The following is a 21,566-nucleotide window of genomic DNA, read 5'->3' on the forward strand; positions in this document are numbered from 1 at the left end:
CCCCAGCCATCAGGGCTGGGAGGAACTATTCCTTCCATTCATGAACTCTTTTCCTACCTTGTTGGAACCGGTGGAAAAACACACACTGGAAGCACTTCTCTGCTATTTAAACCACGCCCGATGGAAAACACGTGCTTCGCGTTATTCTGCAGCAGCAGCAGGACGCTCACCGAGTCGGCTCCTGCATTCCAGGTCCAGAGTCATCTTCAGCTTCCGCGCAGCAACCTGTGGATGAAAAAAGACACTGAAAAATACTTACCAGATCCCGGAATCCAGTCACCGGCAAAACCTGCAAAGAATAAACATAAGGTTAGAAAAGTGCAACTCGCTCGCAGCGGCGCCCGCTTACCTGATCCATCCGTGATTGCAACGGAGCTAACCGCGGCCTTCTCTTCGGCAGCTTCTCTGCACCTGAAAGGCAAAGGACATAATTAAAAAGGGGTTCGGGTGAAGGCAGTCGCATTCATCTTAACTTACCAGTTTTTGCACGCGCAGAAGCGGCCGCATCAACCGCAGCATCCCGGCACCGGAAACTAGAAAAAGGACATTATTAGAGGTGCCATTAAAAGCGGCCAACGATCATCATACTTACGTGCATCGGCTCGTGCAGTGGCAACGGATATAAAGCCCGCAGCATCCTGGCACCTGAAAACTAGAAAAACGACATTATTAGAGGTGCCATTAAAAGCGGCCAACGAACATTATACTTACGTGCATCGGCACGTGCAGCGGCAACGGAAAACTACGCCCACAGCATCCCGAGGCCTGAAACAAAGGTAAAGGGACATTATTGAGGTGCCCATCTTTTAAAGCCTAAAGACTACAGTATACTTACAGGCATCCGCTCGTGCAGTAACGGCGGCATCGCTCTTCGGCATCCCAGCACCAGTGCCACAACTAAGGCCGCAAAAGACTTGATCCTCAACACTGAACCGATCCAGTGACGTAACTGGAATCCACGCACCCCTGCACCAGACGCAGGATGGAGAGCTCAGCATTTATACGCCTAAGGTGAGAGTTCGCCGAGACAAGTAGAAAGCTAGGCTGTGGGAGAAACTGGCGATTGGCGGGAGAAGGAATCCCATCAAACGGTGATTAACCCTTTTTCTTCCACCTGCAGAAAACTTACCCTGCAAGTCAGACATTCGATAAGAGGAAGCCCAGTCCTGAGAGTTGTCCGAGCTCTACGCTTCTCAATTGAAGAAACGATAGCAGCCCAGCCGGGATAAGCGCCTCCGTGGGAATCAGGTGAGCGGTACAGAACGCGAAGCCCACCAATAACCTCCTACCCAGGCGCTATGGAAACTTCCGACACAGACCAACTGGCCCAGTTATTAGGGGAATTAAGAGCTGAAGTTCATGCTGCCCGCCAGGAAACGAATGCCCTTAGGAGGGAATTGATAATATCAAAAGAACGAACTGATGATCTCGCCAGACAGTTATTGCAGACACAAGCGGGCAAACCCCGCTACCTAATTCAGGAGGGAGCTATATCCCAGCGGCTTCAGCCAATCCTGTTCAAATCAACCTACCCGGAAATGTGCCATTGGCACCGCCTGAACGCTTCTCTGGTGACCCTAAAAGGTTTGCGGTGTTTATAAATCAATGCCGATTGCACTTTCTTTGGAGACCTGCAGCCTTTCCGACTGACCAGACTAAGGTAGCCTTTGTGCTTTCGTATTTTAGCGGCAGTGTCGCTGATTGGTTGATCCCTCTGGTTACACAGGATGACCCGATCCTTCGTGATTTCCCGACCTTCCAGGCAAATATGGAAAGACTTTTTGCAAGGCATTCCCAGGGGCAGGCCCTGGACAACGAACTCCTTTCCCTACGACAGGGCAATCAAGATCTTTTGGCCTACATTGCATCATTCAATAGGCTAATCGTGGAAACCAGATGGCCTGAGGACAAAAAAATCACGCTTTTTCACAGGGGTTTGTGTGGCGAACTCAAAGACGTCCTTGCCCAGGTAGTGAATCCTCCTCAGGATTGTTCAGAGTACATTGATTTGGTGGTCCAATTGGATCACAGACTACAAAACAGAAAGGCGGATCAATCCAGGTTTGAAACACGAGTGTTCCCTAAGCCTCAAAGTCACACCAAAGGAGTTGAAGCCGTCGAACCTATGCAAATTGGGGTTGTAAAGGGTCCCCTAACCCAGAAAGAACGCGACAGGAGACGACAAATGCAACTATGTCTCTATTGTGGAAATTCAGGACATTTTCTTCGAGATTGCCCGGTGAAACCACCTAAGAAGACAGTGGGAGCTTCTGATAAGAGTTCTGAAAAGCCTGAGCCGGGAAACGACCTCGCCCGACAAGTGTAGAGGTCCGCTTGCCGAGAGTAAAAACCAGTTCTTTGACCTCGCACTTCATAATACCAATGGTCCTCGTAAACCCAGAGCAACCGGATTGTTTGCATGCAATTAAGGCATACATTGATAGCGGAGCAGTTGGAAATTATGTGGACCGCAAATTGGCTTCCAGGATGAACTTACCTCTTTGTCCAAAGGTGGTTAAAGACGTCATTACCACGGTGGATGGGACGGAAATCACATCCGGACCAGTGACCCATACCACTACTGAAGTGACGATACTAGGCCAAGACGGGCATCAGGAGGTAATTGTGTTCGACGTGATCAAAGCTCCTCAATTCCAAGTAATTCTAGGGATTCCTTGGTTGGAGAAACACAATCCTCAGATTGATTGGCGAGCAAAGACGATAAAGTTCCCAGAGTGCACACCAACTTGTTATCCACGACCCAACATTGGCCTAGCGTCAGTAACGGCTGACGGTCCACAATTACCTCTAGAGTATCGAGAGTTCCAAGATGTTTTTCAAAAGGAACAGGCTAACACCTTGCCACCCCACAGATCATACGATTGTCAGATAGATTTGCTACCCGGTGCAACTCCCCCTTGCAGTAGGATTTACGCCCTTACCGAGCCTGAGAACCTTCATCTGCGACAGTATTTAGACCAGTACCTGGCCAATGGCTTTATCCATCCGTCGAAGTCCCCTGCATCCTCGGCTCTGTTCTTCGTACCAAAAAAAGAAGGTGACCTCAGAACCTGTATAGATTATCGTGCTCTGAACCAGATAACAGTAAAAAAACGGTACCCCTTACCTCTGATCCCGGAACTCCTTGACCAGGTAAAAAACGCCTGTATTTATACTAAGCTTGATCTCCGGGGAGCTTATCACTTGGTACGGGTCAAGGAAGGAGATGAATGGAAGACGGCCTTTCGCACTAAGTATGGGCTATTTGAATACCAAGTGATGTCCTTTGGATTATGCAATGCACCGGCCGCCTTCCAATATTTTATGAATGATGTCCTCAGAGAGCTCATTGATGTCTGCGTTGTCGTCTACATAGATGACATTCTTGTGTACTCATCTTCAGAAGCTGACCATCGAAATCATGTTAGGGCGGTCCTTGAAAAACTTTGCCAACATAAGTTTTTTGCCAAGCTCGAAAAATGTGTTTTTCATGTCACTGAGGTCGAATCTTTGGGATTTATTCTGACACCCAAAGGAGTCCACATGGACTCGAGAAAAGTAGACGCTATCGTCAAATGGCCATCTCCTACTTCCGTGAAAGGCGTTCAAAGCATGCTAGGCTTTGCCAATTTTTACCGTAGATTTATTCCAGAGTTTTCACAAGTGGTACAACCCATCACCGCCCTCTTAAGAAAAAATAAACGCTTTGAATGGTCCGCAGAAGCAGAACAAGCCTTCCAAGAGCTAAAGGCTAAATTCACCTCGGCGCCAATACTGAAACACCCACGCCCGGACCTCCCTTACATCGTTGAAACCGACGCCTCCAGCTTAGCAATGGGCGCAGTCCTATCACAAAGAGATCCAGAGACTAACCAACTGCATCCTGTGGCATTCTGGTCTCGGAAGTTCTCGGTGCCTGAGATCAACTACACCATCACATCAAAGAGCTTCTAGCGATTAAATCAGCCTTTAAGGCATGGCGGCATTATCTCCTCGGGGCCAGACACACCGTCACAGTGATCACCGATCATCGAAATCTGCAGTATCTGAAAACCGCCAAGGCTCAATCCTCCAGACAGCTTCGCTGGGCTCTATTCTTTGCTGAATTTGACTTCGTGATCACTTATCGCCCCGGCAACAAGAACGGCAAAACAGATGCTGTTTCCCGAATTGGAATGGGAGATAACGTTGCCAATCCAGAACCTGTACCAATAATTCCTGAACAAAGGATCGTGGGTCTGATTTCTTCACAATCCATTGAGGATATTGAAGAAAAAACTAAACCACTTGTAACCTCACCAGACTTACTGAACTGGTTACAAAAAGGAAAAGATTTCACCGTAAGCAATGACTTGCCTTATTTCCAAGGACGATTGTTCCTACCACACGCCGATTTACAAAGACAGGTAATCTCCTGCTATCATGATTCATTAATTGAGGGTCACCCTGGCATTGCCAAAACCACAGAAAAGGTGAAGAGACGCTTCTGGTGGCCTTCGTGGAGAAAAGACATAAAGGAATTTGTGATATCCTGCGGTGTGTGCGCTCAAAACAAGGGTCAGAAGAAGAGGCCGGCTGGTCTTCTGCAACCATTAGACATCCCACCATGTCCCTGGCATACCCTTGCCATGGACTTCATCACAGACTTACCCTCCTGTTCCGGGTACAACACCATTCTTGTTATTGTGGACCTGTTTTCTAAAATGGCCCACTTCATTCCGCTAAAAGGCTTACCTTCAGCATCAGTCCTAGCCAAAGTATTTCTTGAAAACATCGTCCGGCTACACGGCTTCCCGTCAGTACTAATCTCAGATAGGGGGAGCCAGTTTATTTCCCACTTTTGGCGTAGCTGTTGTCGATTAGCTCAAATCGATGTAAGACTTTCGACCAGCCATCATCCCCAGACCGACGGGCAAACCGAGAGAACAAACCAGACTCTCGAGCAATATTTACGATGCATGCTACAACAGTCGGAGAGTAACTGGAAGGACATCCTTTGGATAGCTGAATATGCTTACAACAATTCAGTTCATTCGGGTACCGGGAAGAGTCCCTTCTACATCTTGTATGGGATTCATCCTCGAACCTCCAACCTTGATCCACCTCAAGATCTTGGAACACCCGCCGTGGATCAATTGCACATCGTTATTACCCAAGCTTTTAAGGAAGCGACTGCACATCTACAACAAGCTAAAGAGAGGTACAAAAAAGGAGCAGATCAACACCGAAGCAATGCCCCTCAATACCAGGTTGGGGATCAAGTCTGGCTGTCCACCAAACATTTATCGCTTAAAGGGCCTCGCACCTTCAAACCCAAATACCTGGGACCATATCCAATTACGGCCATAATTAATCCAGTGGCCGTTAAATTAGAATTGCCAACCCATATGAGAATACATCCTGTATTTCACGTATCTCTTTTGAAACCCATGCAACCTGGAACCAGATTGACCAATCCTCCAGGACCCATTCAAGTGAATGGGGAGCCCGAATTTGAAGTAAAGACATTTTGGACTCTAAAATCATCAGATCAAAGCTATTCTACCTAATCGACTGGAAAGGCTACGGACCTCAGGAAAGGTCATGGGAACCCTATGACCACGTCCATGCTCCTCGTCTACTCCAGAAATTTCACCGAACCTTTGCCGATAAACCAAAACCCCCGGGGAGGACAAGTTTGGGAGGGGCCTTGAGGGGGGGGTACTGTCATGGGCGCTACTCCCGAGGGGCCAGGACTGGCCCAGCGCCCTCGGAAGCAGACCCGTCTTCCACTACTCCGGACCCAGCAGACCCCTACAGGGGCCCTTTGGACCATGTCCTGGTGCCTTTGGCGCCAGGCTCATGAAGGGTTTCAGTCCCGGCGCCATAGGCGCCGGGCTCATATTGATAAACAGTGTAATAATGCTTGGGTGGACTTACCTGAGGCAGACCATGCTGCATATTTACCCAGAACAATCCAGTCTGGTTGAAGTCCCCAGCCATCAGGGCTGGGAGGAACTATTCCCTCCATTCAGGAACTCTTTTCTTACCTGGGTGGAACCGGTGGAAGAACACACACTGGAAGCACTTCTCTGCTATTTAAACCACGCCCGATGGAAAACACGTGCTTCGCGTTATTCTGCAGCAGCAGCAGGACGCTCACCGAGTCGGCTCCTGCATTCCAGGTCCAGAGTCATCTTCAGCTTCCGCGCAGCAACCTGTGGATGAAGAAAGACACTGAACAATACTTACCAGATCCCGGAATCCAGTCACCGGCAAAACCTGCAAAGAATAAACATAAGTTTAGAAAAGTGCAACTCGCTCGCAGCCACGCCCGCTTACCTGATCCATCCGTGATTGCAACGGAGCTAACCGCGGCCTTCTCTTCGGCAGCTTCTCTGCACCTGAAAGGCAAAGGACATAATTAAAAAGGGGTTTGGGTGAAGGCAGTCGCATTCATCTTAACTTACCAGTTTTTGCACACGCAGAAGCGGCCGCATCCCGGCACCTGCAAACTAGAAAAAGGACATTATTAGAGGTGCCATTAAAAGCAGCCAACCAACATTATACTTACGTGCATCGGCACGTGCAGCGGCAACGGAAAACTACGCCCACAGCATCCCGAGGCCTAAAACAAAGGAAAAGGGACATTATTGAGGTGCCCATCTTTTAAAGCCTAAAGACTACAGTATACTTACAGGCATCCGCTTGTGCAGTAACGGCGGCATCGCTCTTCGGCATCCCAGTGCCACAACTAAGGCCGCAAAAGACTTGAGCCCCAACACTGAACTCATCCAGTGACGTAACTGGAATCCACCCACCCCTGCACCAGACGCAGGATGGAGAGCTCAGCATTTATACGCCTAAGGTGAGAGCTCGCCGAGACAAGTAGAAAGCTAGGCTGTGGGAGAAACTGGCGATTGGTGGGAGAAGGAATCCCATCAAACGGTGATTAACCCTTTTTCTTCCACCTGCAGAAAACTTACCCTGCAAGTCAGACATTCGATAAGAGGAAGCCCAGTCCTGAGAGTCGTCCGAGCTCTACGCTTCTCAATTGAAGAAACGATAGCAGCCCAGCCGGGATCAGCGCCTCCGTGAGAATCAGGTGAGCGTGACAGCATGTTTGAGTGACAGCTAGGCTGAATGAATGTGGGTTTTCTGCATAAAAGCAGGGCTTTGGGGGCTGGAACTTCAGAAGTCGCCACAGGACCTAAAGAATCCGAGGAGGGAGAAGTCGAGCCGACCTGCAACAACACCACCACCGGTGGAGCCCTGCTGAACCGTCTCACCACTTTTCCTGACGACAAAGGAGATCTCCAGTCCGGAGAGTCTTCTTCCTTTGACTGGTGAGGATAACCAGTTTGCCTGCCTTTTCGCCTTCCTGGACCATCTCGTGGCCGCCTTGCCCGTGCCAAGCACCCCGGCAACCAGAATACCACGGTTTACCACTACCGCGAAGAAAAGTGTAGTACCTTGTAACCGGGAAACTCTGTGGCTGGTTTCTTCCCTGGCAGTGCAATGACCTTCATCTTTCCTCCACGTCGAGATCTCCTCTTCCTCTGGACGAAACACCGACTTGCACCCGCTGCCAGGAACAATGGCCTCCGCTGGAGCGTTCTTCCCATTTCAGGTACTGTGTGTCCCGCCTGGCTTCCCTTGCGACAGATCGTTCGGGGTGACAGTAAATCCTCGACTTTCTAACCTGGGTTAGCCTGGGGCCTGTTAACTAACTTTTTCTGACTTGATCTCAATCTTTTGTGAAATATTTACAAAGACTCTTTGGGCATAACCCCACTGTGTGATCCTGGACACATTTCGCTTGCTCTCTCTAAGAGTGGGCCTGGCTTTTGAACTTCCTTGCTCTCTAGTAGACTTTGCCTAAACCTGCCTCACTGTGGTTCTTTGAAAAGTCTTGAGATTTTTGTGCTTTTGTAACTCTGCCTTTCCCCCCATTTTTTAAATAACTTATTAGAGTGCCATCTTATGTTAAGCGCTCACCTCTGTCTGAAAATAAGTGGTGTTTCTCACTAAGACTTGTCTAATAAGTAATTAGGGTTGTATATATATAATAGTGACTGTGTGTTGAATTTACTTACCTCTTTTTGTGCTAGTGTAATTTACAAGTGTGTCTTTAAATAAATAATTATATACTTTCTACACCAAAGCTCTGGTCAGTGTTTGCTTGTGCTATTGTATCTCTGTACCTATTGTGTATACTCTATATACTGCCTAAATCATCTTGAGAGAAGTCTGACTGCTCAGCCACAGCTACCAGGTAAATCCGGTTGGTACAGACTGCTACCAATTGGGTTTACTGCCAACCACCTGTAGTCCTAAATCTTTTGCAGTGGTCCCTAAGGGAACTGCACAGGTTTCTGCCTAACAATGCCCTTGTGGATTGTACTATGTGGGTATGACCACCAGAAAAGTGAAAACAAGGTGGTCGGAACATAAATCCAACATCCGTACTAAGAGCTTAAGGTCCCCAGTTTCTTTACACTTTGTAGAAGCACGTCACACCATCGCACAACTGAAATGTGTCATCTTGGAGCAAGTCACAATGGGGAGCAGGGGTGGTGATGTTCAGCGGAAACTGTTACAGCGAGAAATCCTATGGATTGAACTTTTGGACTCACTTAGCCCTCGCGGCATGAATACCGAGTTCGATCTTATGTGTTTTGTGTAACACTAAGATATCTGACCTATCTGAGCCTTAATTGTCGGTACATGTTTGGTTGATGTTTTTTTCCACACTCCTCCACTAATGTTATTACCGCCAATATGAACCTTCTTTGCTAGCATTCATGTTAAGTTTACTCTTGTGGAATTAATGCCATACTAATAGTCTCTGTGCTTTTAATTGTTCCTTTTGATGTCTTTATGATCCATTACTGTATTGTATATGTTGAGGACAGTGTTTATGGCTCTTAGGCTTACAAAAACATTTTTTAGTATTGATTTCTTCTCCCATGTAGTGCTCCACGAGCCACATTTCACTCCAGTGGAAGTATTAGTTATTTCCTTTTATTTGTTCAACCTTGCTTCCTACCCTTCAGGTAGATCGTTGGCCCCACGGTTTGTCATTTTGGCACCGTACTAACTCATGATTCCGCCTCTGTGCCCGTGTTTGAGGTTCTTCCACATTGACTCAATTTCACTCAGAGTTTGTTTCTGAGGACCTACATGCAGGACCTTCCTGCATTGGTTGGTGAGCATGTACCTTCACCCCTACTTGTGTTAGAATATAAAAATTAGTGAACACTATCTCTCGTACGGTGGCCATTCATGATGGCTGTCCGTGTTTACCTTTCAGCGCCATGGGGGCACCCCGCAGTTTTTTGAGCTGCGGTTGTGCCCCCATGCGCGCTCTTGATCCCGCCATAATTACCATTTGCACCATGTGGGCACCCAGCGGTCCCCTTTGGGCTGTGTTAGTGCCCCCATGTGTGCTTTCTTATCCCATCTACTGACAGTTATGACCATTCAGAAAACCAGAATTCTCTTTTAATTTGTGCCGCTTTGCCAAGCAACTGAGCACCTCCCAATGCCCATACCAAGATGGACGTCGCCCTGGCGAACCGCGCGGGGTTGCCAGGACGATGCATAACGCTAGAGCTCAGTCGAACCGCGCATTGTGCGGTGGCCAGACTGTCCACAAGCTCTCGGATCCAGAGGTAAGGGTCCAGCAACGCTTTTATCGCATTTTACTACTCACTTGCTCGCCTCACGTGTACAACGGTGAGTATGTATTCGAAGAGAAGGATTCTGTATTCACATCGGGATCTACCCGATTACACAGGTCAACTCCTTTCGTTCGTGTTCACACGAATGCCTTTGAGGAGCACACATAGCCTCCATAGCAATACTGCTTGCGGCTGACAAACTCCACAGACCATGGCGCTGCTTTGCCGTGTCCATGGCAGTATTCTACACGCTCTACCTTACTCTTCACAATTCCGTATCTACAATTGGTTTGTCCTCCTTAGGTTGGAGGCTGCTATTTACATATGGGTCTTCTTTTGGTCTGATTTTAGATATTCTATTGGCCGCACCCCACCTCTGCCCTGTTCTTTGGGTTGTTTACCAGTAGACTTGGTCATTGACTGGACACCTTGCTCACGTATCAGCAAGGTTAGTGTATTCTATTCACTCTACACCCCTAACGGTTTCTATAAAAACTAAGATCTTACAATGAATAGTTTTCTTTTTCTATTACCCTACAGGGTCAATGTTATGAATATTATTGTGAAATAGAACCATCTTCAGGGTATAGACTTTCACTGTTCCTATGAACCGAAACGCGTTGGTCATCTTTTTGACACTCAAAAAGGGATTTTTGCTGGAAGTTGATGTTGATTGGAGATATTGATTATAGTTTTGTGAAGTGACACATTTTCAGAGACCTGTGGCCGATTTACACAATGTCAGTTGTTGTAAGGCATTCTCTATGTTCTAAAAAGGTTCTGTGTATTATATGTAACATGGACATATATGTTCTCTATGTGTGAATAGAGGACACTGTGTAAATCTGATTCTATCGCTTCTAATAACTTGTTGGACTTGAAAGATTAAAATCCAAGGGTTACCTCTATAATCTAGGTTCTGATTTATTTATTTATTTATACATTCCTCACTGATGTGTTAAACGTTATGTTTTTTGCTAATGTGAAATTGCTACTAATCATTTGTATCAAGTATAGAAGATAACAAGGTACTCTTGTACCCAAAAACTCGCCTGAACGGTGCAAATCCAGTTAAGAAACATTTATCTGTTTATAGGGATTAATTTACCCTTGGAGTGCATTTGGGCTTGCTGCGTAGCAATACACAGCTCTGGTTCTGCTTGATTTTCTCTGTCCCAAGTGGCCTTGTGACGTATGCCCGCCTGCACCTGAAATACTTGTTACATTGTTCCCTAATCCTTGTTGATACACATCCCCCCGCAATTCGTTTTCCTAAATAGTATATGATTACTCAAACTGACCTGTGCACCCCTACACCCCATTTCCCCAATATTTTAGAAAAACAGGGTTGTGAGAGCCCATGCAGCTCACCAACTGTGTGCTGATACGTTCCGGTGCCAAGAAAATGCAGTACCAACACCACCTCCAGGAGGGGGGGGGGGTTGCAGTCGAAATACCAATGTGGCTGCTGATGTCCTCAATCATGGTGGTGATGAAGATGATTGTTAGACGGTCCCGCCAGTATAATGTGTGGATCTGTCCTGGGGTCAGGTTCTAGGGTGAGGGCCTGATGCAGGGTATTGCAGGCTGCCTGCGGGGTCGTGCCGGCCGCACAATTGGGTTTGGCATGGGTGCAGGGTTTGCTAACTGCCGCCTGCTCCTCCTCCACCTCTGCCTCATTCTCCTTTGAACCATTACTGCCTGCCAACATGTGCAGTGCTGCCTGTAGGTTCAATAGCCCCAGTCCCAATGCTGCTACAGCTGCTGCCTTCATAGTTGTGTTTGGAGTTGGCCTGGGTGTGGCCCTTTCGTAGGCTCCCATTGGCCTGATGGATTCAGCTGGGCTCATTTAGTTTACCTGTGGCCTGATTGAGCTCACCAGGCACTGTTTAACGTCATGTGCGCAATGGCGGCTTTTCCGCCACCGTGTCCATAGTTTTTCTGCCATTTTTGTGGCAGTGTTTCTATGTCTGTGATACTCGTAATGCGCACGGTGTTGGGTGTTGCCGGTAGCTGGGGGGTTTCCCTGCTGACGCAGTTTACGGGTGCCTTAACTCTGCGGTGGCTGTTTGTGGTGGTAGTATTTCCAGGATCGTAGGTCGGAATTTGCCGGTCGTGGAAACGGTGTTAAGTCCCGACCGGCTGACTCGTAATGAGGCCCATGGTGTGCTATTAACATCATATTAATTATGGGAAATTGCAGAGTGTGCACTGCATCAGTGCCTAGCTCAAGTCAAGCTATTCATTTGGAGGGCTCCGTTTAAAAGATAGTTCTCTTGCCGTGCCCTATAAAATGTTCATCTTTTCGAATTGCTAAAGAGGACTTTAATTCTGACCTAGTAACAGTGGCTGTGTGCAGTCCACTCTGGTGCTGTTCTGTCATCTGATCCATTCTGTGGAAACCCTGATTCAGTAGCAGCGCCCACTTCTTTACACACTTTATCCAGGGACATCTGAAGGAAACTGTGCACTAATTTGTACCCCGATCCCTACGATCGCATTAAAAACGAGGTCGTCCCACCACCAGAACGACCCCCCCCCCACCACCTTCTCGCCGCATATTTGGCAAAAGTAATTCTGTGTACATGTACTAGAGCTGGGCTGTTTTTGGGGGTGAAGTCCCTTGCTTGTTGCGTGAAGCAAGTGCTTAGAGCATGATGGCCATAAGGAACTGGGATGGTGTTGCTGCTTCTTTGCTAGTTTCGCTTTAGAGGGAGCGTGCTCTGATTGCCCGTAAACGGGAGCTATTACTATAGTAACATTGCAGATGCTGAATAGCCCCAGCAACAAGAGCAAGAATCCTGGCTGCTGTGTGCCTATGCCAGCATCTAGCTTGCATCCTGTGGATGAGGTTTCCGACCTCGCTTTCATATTCCTGGAGGCTAGCTGCGTGACAGCGATACGACGTGCTAAACGCCCGGGAGCTGGGCGCTAGTAAAGCGTATCCCTCAGAAAGGTTTAGCTTATCTTTCCCATTATTTATGTATCCTGGATTACCGGCAACAGTGTAAACCCCTTTCACCCACGAGTATGGCCTTATTTCTGCGCCACGTCTCACCCAGTATTCTCCTCAATTTTCCAGTTCCACACCCAGCGCTACCTCGTACTCATCCCACCACCCTATCACCTTTCCCTCATCTGCCCTGCCCCACTGTACATCACCTTGAACAGCACACTCATCCTCGCTGTACAGTCACCCCCTGGCCTCCCCACCTCTGCGTCCTATTCCTACACACTCCCCTCCTCGTTTCAACGTTCTCTCCCCAGCTCTTAGCACGTCCACTCCTTGCAGTACTATTGAGCAGCGTGTTGCCTCTCCACATGCGTGTCTTTTCTTCTTCGGGCTACCATTCACCCACCCTGCACTGATTTAAGATTACATTCTCTCGAGAAAGAAATGGCGATTGTATTTTCATCCTCGGCTTCAATATGTTTCCCTTGCCTGTCCTTTCTTTGTTTCTTACTTTGCTTTTACTTCTTTTGCAGATTCGTGTTATCCATATGTATCATAAGCAGTGCCGGAAAATGAAAAAAAGTTACCTTGGGATTCCCCCTGGTGGAAATGCGAAGGGGGCGGTGCAGAAATTGGGAGGGAGTCATGGCAGTCGATAGGCTTGAAAAAAGTGTAAAAAAAACTCAGGGCTAAATAAATTATCATAACACTATATGGTATGTTGAAGAATAACTTAACAAACCAACCTGACAATGTACACATGATTAAAGTAAAACATTGAGTATAATTGTACGTTTATTTCCTTCAGTCCTGAATGGAAGCCTACAATTACCTGCATACAAAGTCATATGATCATAAATAAATCAGATCTGGGTTTAAATCTGCACAGGCAAGTATGAAATAAACGCACTGACGGAAAATGCACAATACAAGCATGTAATCATTAGTTCACAAAGAACGCATCTTTATGCAATCTTCGACTTTTAAATGCCCAACATTCACGCCTACATAAGGGAAAATAGCTGTTCCCAATCCCCTACGCGCTGCTGTGTTTGCATTCATCTCACATTAGTCACACTTTAATTTGCTTCAATGTAAAGGAAAGACAAACTGGAGCAGAGCTCTGCTGAGCACTGAGAACAGATGACCAGTGCAGTGGCTTGGGCATGAGTTTTCATTTCCGTGACGTCAGACTCCAGGGGGACAATGGGCCTCATTCTAAGTGTGCCGGTCCGGAAACAAAGGTGCTGCTAAGTTTACCGGCACCATTGTTACCAGACCGGCACACTACAACTATGCGGCTGAGTGCCGTCCCGCCCGGTAGATCAGACCTGCCGGGTGAAACGGCACCCGCCTGCATCGTTTTCTCGGAAGCACCGGCACTGTTATTAACCGTGCTTCTGTGGTCCCACTCCCCATGGGAATGGGGATTTACAATTTACTGGCGCCTGACTTTCTGGTCCTGGAGTTGTAATCCCCTGGTGTTACCGGGAAATCAGGCGCCAGTAAATCATTACGGGTCCGGCGGCAACCTGCCAGTATCACTGGCATGGTTACTGCCGGACCTGTACTGAGGCCCAATGTTCGCTGGTATACGAATCCAGGGAAATCTGGCCTAATTCTAGCACTGACCCCGAATGGAGCTCTCTGTTTTCCAGAGAAATATTGGGGTAGTGACTGGGCTAACACAGAAAAACGTTATTCTCTAAACTTTACTTCAAAAGGACACTTTGTAACCAACCAACAAAGCAAAGACATTTCCCACTATAAGCTGTAGGAGGTAGGGTAAACAAGGTCTGCACAGGTTTGGCTAGGTTGAGGTAGTGGAAGGAGGGAAAGGAGGAGACAGACGTGTATCGGAATGTTGTGAACGGTTCGCGTCAGTGCAAACTGTCATTACAGTAACAACATTAATGACTGGTCCTTTTAGGACTGATGTTGGTGTGTGGCCGCAATTTATGTACATTCCTCACTTTCAGTGTTTTATTTTAGTTACAAGCAGTGCTGAAAATAGAAAGACAGTACTCTTGGATTCCACCTGGGGCATTGGAGGGTGAGGTTTTGAAGGATGAGTGATGGGGGGGAAGGGACGCTAGGGCTGGAGTCATGGCAGGCTAGTGGTAGATTTGTAAAAAGTATAAAAACTACAGTAACACCAAATTCTTGTGAGATGACTTGACCAGACAATATAGTTAAGCAAAAAGAGTATGATTCTAACTTTATTTTCCCCATCCTAAATGGAAACTGTGATGAAGCCCTCCAAGACGGAATACCTACTGCTGACCAACAACACCGAACACCCGGAAATCCAGACCTGGCTCTCTGCTATGCACCTTGAGGGCTCCACACCCCAGCTGGCCAACTGCACCTAGTCCCTTGGGCTTGACATTGACAGACACCCCTCCTTCAAACGGCACATAACAAGGAAGACACAAACAGCTAGGTAACAACGTTTGTGTAAAATTAAGCGAGGGGACGAGTCAGATGTGTATGGGGAGGAAACTGCAGAGTCTTACGGCGTAGACAGAGAATGCCTGTCTTCTGTTTTTTTCCTTCCTACACTGGCGAAATTTAACTCTGCACATATCCTTACTTCTGGTGGACCGTAGGCCTTTACAGAGGCTGAGTTTCACAGGAGGTACCTTGGGTGCTTCAGGGTGACAGCCCTGTATATGATGCAGCAGGATTTCAAGATGAGACAGGCTTGCAGCGGGAGCGAGTGCAGTTTTATGAGGGTCGGGGTAATGTGGTTGAATTTGCAGAGTTCTTTGAGTAATGCAGCATGCAGGACACATCTCAGGGGAGCCAGGATAGTCGCCAGGAAGGCCTTTCAAAAGGGCATTGCCACCAAACAGGTGGGAGAGGACCAAGGCTTGGACAAAAAAATCTGAAGTTGTTTTTTGGGATTAAGGGCTTAAATTTCCACTGGAGGGAAGTTGGTACCATGTCACTTGTGTCTTCCTTGCTACGTGCTGCTTGAAGTAGAGGTGTCTGTCGACGTCGAACCCACAGCACTTGGTACAGGTGGTCAGCTGGGGTGTGAGTCCTTGAAGTTCAAAACGGAACGCCAGGTCTGGATGTCAGGGTATTCATTGTTGTTGGTCAGCATCAGAATTGTTGTTCTTGAAGGGGTTGAGCTTCAAGTAAGCACTTAAAATCAAGGGCTGAATTAATGTGAGGCAGGCATTGAGCCTGTGGGTGTCTTCGATGGAGCATATCTAAAGATAGAGCAGAGTGTCATATGCAGATTAGCAGATGTGGATGTTGTGCAGGCCAAGAGGGATCTGAGCAGTTCAATGGAAAGGTTGAAGATCAAGGGGAGAGGGTAGATCCTTGCAGGACTCCACAGGTGATGAGTAGAGTAGGTGATCTGGAGAAATCTACTTACATGAATTGGTGGCGGTTAGCAAGGTAGGATTTGAATCAGTTAGGGATGATCTCGCTCATTCCCATATCGATGTGTATATGGTGGTCTATTGTGTTGAATGCTGCCCTGAGGTCGAGGAGAACCAGGAGGCAAGGATGGCCATTATCAAGGATGTTAAGGGCATCACTGATCACCTTAATGGTAGCAATGGTAGCAGTTTCCATGCTGCATATAGGTTAAAAGCCAGATTGGTAAGACTGAAGGAGGTTGTTGACTTCGATGTTTTTCGAAGAGTTGCATGGCTACTGCTTTCTCATGGATATTACCTAGGAAGTGAAGTTGGGTGATGTGCTGGAAGTTGCTGTGGTTATCGGGGTCCAGTGTTGGTTTCTTTAGATGGAGGAGAATCTTTCTGGTCTTGAGAGTCGAGGGGAAGATGTCTTGTTTTATAGACATGACATTAAAAGTAAACAAAGCATAAAAAATCAACCTGACAAATATATTAATGCTTAAAGAAGTATGTTAAGCAAAAGAGTCCGAACCTGCAAGATATTGCGGGGGCAGAGGGTAGATCCTTGTGGGACTTCACAGGTGATGAGTAGAGTTGGTGATCTGGAGGAATCTTCTTATATGAATTGGTGGTGGTTAGCAAGGTAGAATTTGAACAAGCTGAGGATGATCTTGCTCATGTAACGCTCACCTGATTCCCGTAGAGGCGCCGGTCTTGACTGGGCGTATACCGTATCTTCAAAGGTGATGTGTAACACACGGCTGGCTCTTTGGGCTGGACCTCTGTGCACTGTATGTCTGGCTCGAAGGGTAAGATGTCTGCAGATAGAAAATGTGGGATTAATGAACTGGGTTATTGAATGTCTCTCTCTTCTTCCCTTTCTCTTCTCCTGTAGAACCCCAAAGGTTAACGCTCTCACCTTAGGTAAGTGAACGCCGTGCTCTCCATCTGCCTCGAGGCAGGGTGCTGTAACCAGTTTCTTCACTGGATAAGGGGAGCAGGCCTCTTGACTTCAGAGGACTGCTGTCCGTCGTTTACTGCACGAACGGTAAGTTTCGAGTAATTCTAATGTCTTTAAAGTCTTTAGTAATGATGTCTCTTGTTTTGCAGGGTTCCGGCGATGGCGGATGGCGGGCTGAAGTGAGTTGAAGATGGAGCCCGTGTGATGAATAGAAGCGCCTGGAAGCACGTAAGTAAGCGCTTGTTGCCTGCTTCACGATGCGCTCTAACTGTCTTTTTATTTTGCAGGTACAAGTTCGGGGCGGCTGCAGGGTGCCGGAATACCCACTGGGTTAGATGTGGAAAGGAGTAATGGCACGTGAGTATTAAAGTTCCCCAATGTCTTTAAACGCACCTTGTTTTGTCTTTCAGATGCGGGATGCAGCGCCGAAGGCCTCCGGAGCGTGCGAAGAGTTGGTAAGCTTTTGTCTTTCAGATGCCGGAATGCAGTGTGAAGACTTCCGGAGCGCACGAAGAGTAGGTAAGCCTTTGTCTTTCAGATGCCGGAATGCAGCGCGAGGCGTTGGTGACAGCCGATGGACCAGGTAAGTGAAGAGCTGTCACTGAAGACCGTAATGCTAACCTGTTCTTTCTTGTCTTTATAGGTGTTGCTGAAGACTGGATTCAGAATGGTAAGCCTTTTTCCTTAGGCCCAGGATCAGATGCAGAAGACACGATGAGCGTTCTGCTGCTGAGGATGCAGAATAACGCAAAGCAAGATTCATCCATCGGGTGTGGTTTAAATAGCCTCCTGTAGTGCTTAGGTGTCTCCTTCCACAGCCATGCCTAGGTGAGAAAAGAGTTCCTGCTTTCCAGAAGAGTTCCAGTGTTCTGAATCTAGGGAGTGGCTCCTGCCCCACCCAACAGGAAAAGTAGTTCCAAACAGAAGAGGATCAGAGACTCAAATGGCAGGCAAGTAAGCAGCATGGTCTGCTGCAGGTAAGTCCACCCAAGCATTATGAGCCCGGCGCTTCCAGCGCTGGGACTGGGCATATTTATGAGCCTGGTGCCACTGGCGCCAGGACTGGGTCCAAAAGGTCCCAATTGGCACTCGGAACCTGGGTTATGGATCTGCTTCCAAGGGAGTTGGGAAAACCCTGACCTTTTGGAAGCAGAGATCATGACAGTACCCCCCCTCAAGGCCCCTCCCAAACCGGGCTTCTCCGGGGGTTTTGGCTTGTCAGGAAATGTTCGGTGAAATCTTTTGATTAGGCGAGGAGCGTGGACATATTCAGCAGGTTCCCAGGATCTCTCTTGGGGGCCGTAGCCTTTCCAGTCAATTAGGTAGAATAGTTTAGATTTGGAGATCTTGGAGTCCAGAATGCTTTTGACTTCAAACTCGAGTTCTCCATCAACTAGGATAGGTTTTGGAGATTTGGTTAGTCGGGTTTGAGGTTGCACGGGTTTTAATAGAGAGACGTGGAGGACCGGATGTATCTTCATGTGCGGGGGCAAGTCCAACTTGACCGCTACTGGGTTTACTATGGTAGTGATGGAATAGGGACCAAGGTATCTTGGGTTGAATGTGCGTGGCCCTTTTAGAGGTAGATATTTGGTGGATAACCAGACTTGATCCCCTACTTGATATTGAGGGGCCTCCTTCCGATGTTGATCTGCTCCTTTCTTGTATTGTTCTTTAGCCCTTTGAAGGTGAGAAACAGCTTCCTTAAAGGCTTGGGTGATTGTAGAATGCAGGTAGTCTACTGCTGGTGTTTCAAGATCTTGGAGGGGATCCAACTCCGAGGTTCGAGGGTGACTGCCGTACAAAAGAAAAAACGGGGTTTTCCCAGTTCCCGAATGGACAGAGTTATTGTAGGCATATTCGGCTATCCAAAGGATGTCTTTCCAAGTTTTTTCAGTTTGTTGCAGCATGCAGCGTAAATACTGTTCCAGAGTTTGATTGGTCCTCTCGGTTTGTCCGTCGGTCTGAGGGTGGTGACTGGTCGATAGTCTCACATCAATTTGAGCCGACCGACAGCAACTTCGCCAAAAATGAGAAATAAATTGACTACCTCGATCCGAAATTAGAACCGAAGGAAAACCGTGCAGTCGGACGATGTTTTCGAGAAATTCTCGGGCCAGAGTTGCTGCTGTTGGCAAGCCTTTGAGCGGAATGAAATGCGCCATTTTGGAGAATAAGTCCACGATTACTAGAATCGTATTGTATCCAGAGCATGGAGGTAGATCGGTGATGAAGTCCATAGAAAGCGTATGCCAAGGGCGAGGTGGGATGTCAATAGGGCGTAAGAGGCCTGCTGGTCTTTCCTTTTGACTCTTGTTTTGGGCGCATACTCCACAAGACATTATAAAGTCTCTGATATCTTTTTTCCAAGACGGCCACCAGAAGTAGCGCTTGATGTTTTCTGAGGTCTTGGCCATACCGGGATGTCCTTCCATTAAAGAATCGTGATAACAAGAGATTACTTTTTTTCTGTAAATCTGTGCTGGGTAGGTATAATCGTTCTTGGAAATACAATAAGTTGTCCTTTACTGCAAAGTCCTTTCCCTGCAGATGCCAATTCTGTATGTCTGCTGGAGTTACAAGTTGCCTGGCTTTATCCTTAACTTCCTCTATGGATTCTGTGGCGATTACACCCAGAATTCTTTGTTCGGGAATGATTGGTACAGGTTTAGGGTTGATCAAGTGTTCTTCCACTCCCATCCGAGAAAGGGCATCAGCTTTACCGTTTTTTGTACCAGGTCGATAGGTAATTATGAAGCCAAATTCGGCAAAGAATAATGCCCAACGGAGTTGTCTAGAGGATTGGGCTTTTGCGGTTTTCAAATATTGCAGGTTTCGGTGATCCGTAATCACAGTAACGGTGTGTCGGGCCCCCAGCAGATAATGCCGCCAAGCCTTAAAGGCAGACTTGATAGCCAGAAGTTCCTTGTCAGTAATCGTGTAATTGATTTCAGGAGGCGAGAATTTGCGGGACCAAAATGCCACGGGATGCAACTGATTGGTTACCGGGTCCTTTTGTGATAGAACTGCCCCCATGGCAAGGCTTGAAGCATCAGTTTCCACGATGTAGGGGAGTTCGGGGCGAGGGTGTTTTAAGATTGGTGCAGAGATAAATTTAGTCTTCAAATCCTGGAAAGCTTGTTCCGCCTCGGTAGACCATTCAAAACGTTTGTTTTTCTTTAACAAGGCAGTGATGGGCTGGACTATTCGAGAGAATTCGGGGATAAACCTGCGGTAAAAGTTAGCGAAGCCTAACATGCTTTGCACACCTTTGACGGAGGATGGTGATGGCCATTTGAGAACTGCATCGACCTTCTTTGAATCCATACGCACTCCGCCAGGTGATAATATGAATCCCAAGAATTCAACTTCAGTCACGTTGAAAACACATTTTTCCAACTTAGCGAAAAGTTTGTGCTGACGCAATCTTTCGAGGACCATTTTCACGTGTTTCCGATGTTCAGATTCCGATGAAGAATAAACGAGGATGTCGTCAATGTAAACAACAACACACACATCTATGAGCTCTCTGAGGACATCGTTCATAAAATATTGAAAGGCGGCCGGGGCATTACAAAGTCCGAAGGGCATGACCTGATATTCAAATAGCCCATACTTGGTGCGGAAGGCCGTCTTCCATTCATCGCCCTCTTTTACTCGTACCAAGTGGTAAGCTCCTCTAAGATCCAGCTTTGTATATATGCATGCTTTTCTGACTTGGTCCAGGAGTTCAGGGATCAAAGGTAACGGATATCTATTCTTAACGGTGATCTGGTTCAGGGAGCGATAATCTATACAAGTTCTAAGGTCTCCTTCTTTTTTTGGAACGAAGAACAAAGCTGAAGAAGCAGGGGACTTGGAAGGACGAATAAACCCATTTGCCAGGTATTGATCCAGGTATTGTCGAAGGTGAAGGTTCTCAGGCTCGGTGAGGGCATAAATTCTACTACAAGGAGGAGTAGATCCAGGTATCAGGTCGATCTGGCAGTCATAAGACCTATGAGGAGGTAGAGAGTTAGCCTGATCCTTCTGGAAAACATCTTGGTATTCTAGGTATTCGGGAGGTAACTGGGGAGTCTCTGAAGAAATTGCTGCCAGTGCAACACCAGGTGGAGGGTGACAAGTAGAGACACATTCTGGAAACTGGACCGTTCTTGCTCGCCAATCGATCAGAGGATTGTGTTTCTCTAACCAAGGTATTCCTAGAATAATCTGAAACTGAGGGGCCTTGATCACATCGAACACGATCTTCTCATGGTGTCCATCTTGACTTACTAGCGTCACTTCTTGAGTGGTATGCGTTACTGGCCCGGAGGCTATCTCCGTACCATCCACCGTAGTAATGACGTCCTTTACAGCCTTGGGACAAAGAGTTAGATTCATCCTCAAAACCATTTCATGATCCACATAATTGCCGATGGCACCGCTGTCGACGTAAGCTTCAATTGCATGTAATCGATCCGGATTATCAGGGCTAATGAGGACCATAGGTATCACGAAATGCGAGGTCACGGAACTGGTTTTCACGCTCGGCAAGAGGACCTCTATTCTTGTCGGGCGAGGTCGTTTCCCTGCTCAGAGTTTGTAACTTTGGTAACTGCAGCTCCTACTGC

The sequence above is a fragment of the Ambystoma mexicanum genome, chromosome 2p (genome assembly GCF_040938575.1).
Source record: "Ambystoma mexicanum isolate Mex_15411 chromosome 2p, UKY_AmexF1_1, whole genome shotgun sequence".
Classification (NCBI taxonomy): domain Eukaryota; kingdom Metazoa; phylum Chordata; class Amphibia; order Caudata; family Ambystomatidae; genus Ambystoma; species Ambystoma mexicanum.